We start from the raw sequence: 1,087 nt of genomic DNA, 5'->3' as shown, positions 1-1,087 counted from the left end.
TCTGCATAGCCTGCTACTGAGTTGTTTTCGGAACTGAAATCTATAAGAACATTATTTAAGATGCACCATGGCCCAGAATCGTTCATTGGGACTAGGATTAATATCAATTGAAAGTACTCCCAAATAAAAGATTAAACCTGAATATTAAAAGAGCAGGAAAGTATTAAAACAACACCATAACGTCTTGACTTCCAATCTTCTTCCTGGTTCAGGCCATGTACAGTAAAATGACAATCAGTGGAGTTATGCCGAGGTTGAAAGTTTAAGCCTCACCTGGAGCACCCTGGTTTTCTGTCTTGACAAAAAAAGCGTTTTGTTCCACAACGGTGTGAAATGATCACGTCTTTACTCTACTTCTCTCTTGTAGCAAAGCAGCTCTTGCTAGGTGAGCATTTGCTCCGGTAAATTAGGTCACTTTTCATGTTAACTCACTTCTTCTAAACACAACATTTCCTGGTGCACGTTTTCTCTATGAAAAAATACATTGTCCCTTACATGATTGCTCGTTTTTTTTCATCAAAGAGTACAGAAAGAATAAAGAAAGGAAAAGTGTCGTAAATGAACTCTGCCGCCCGTGGGAGATGTCAAGCGCATTGGACATGAAAAGTGCCCGATAAAAGCCATTTCTGTACCTTTCTCTTAGTGTCGGGGCTCCTATTGAATGTAAAGGAGGCAACGTGCTCAGCCAGCCGACTCAGCGCTTACTGAACGCAGGTGTCTCAGAGCGGTGTGTCCAAGTGGAAGTAAAAGAGGCGAAAGCTGCCGGCGTCGTGGCTTAGTTGGTTAAAGCGCCTGTCTAGTAAACAGGAGATCCTGGGTTCAAATCCCAGCGGTGCCTGTCATCCTGTCTTCGCGCACCGTTTATTGTTACAGACAATATTCTTCAGCATTATGTTTAAATGAAATGTTCATTTCGTTTTTGGCACGACTTGTTTTTCAAGAAATCCACACATTGCGAAAGATAAATTGCTCATCTTTCTTATCAGTGCAAAAGAATTACTGCCAGCAGGCAAGAAAATGACAACGATTTTTTTTTTTTACTTTAGCCAAAAATCTGTGAATGTAGAAAAAATACGACGTGTGTCAG

General features: G+C 40.9%; 1 non-coding gene across 1 annotated transcript; it reads left to right on the top strand.

The window, feature by feature from the left end:
- Positions 1 to 764: 764 nt before the first annotated feature.
- trnat-agu (transfer RNA threonine (anticodon AGU)) lies at positions 765 to 838 on the top strand. The gene has a single exon. It is a non-coding gene; the product is annotated as a tRNA-Thr (tRNA).
- The last annotated feature ends 249 nt before the right edge of the window (positions 839 to 1,087 follow it).

The sequence above is a fragment of the Atractosteus spatula genome, chromosome 10 (assembly GCF_055471065.1).
Source record: "Atractosteus spatula isolate fAtrSpa1 chromosome 10, fAtrSpa1.hap1, whole genome shotgun sequence".
NCBI lineage: Eukaryota > Metazoa > Chordata > Actinopteri > Semionotiformes > Lepisosteidae > Atractosteus > Atractosteus spatula.
The sequence above is the reverse complement of the archived record's forward strand: the minus strand, read 5'-3'. Positions and strand labels throughout refer to the sequence as shown.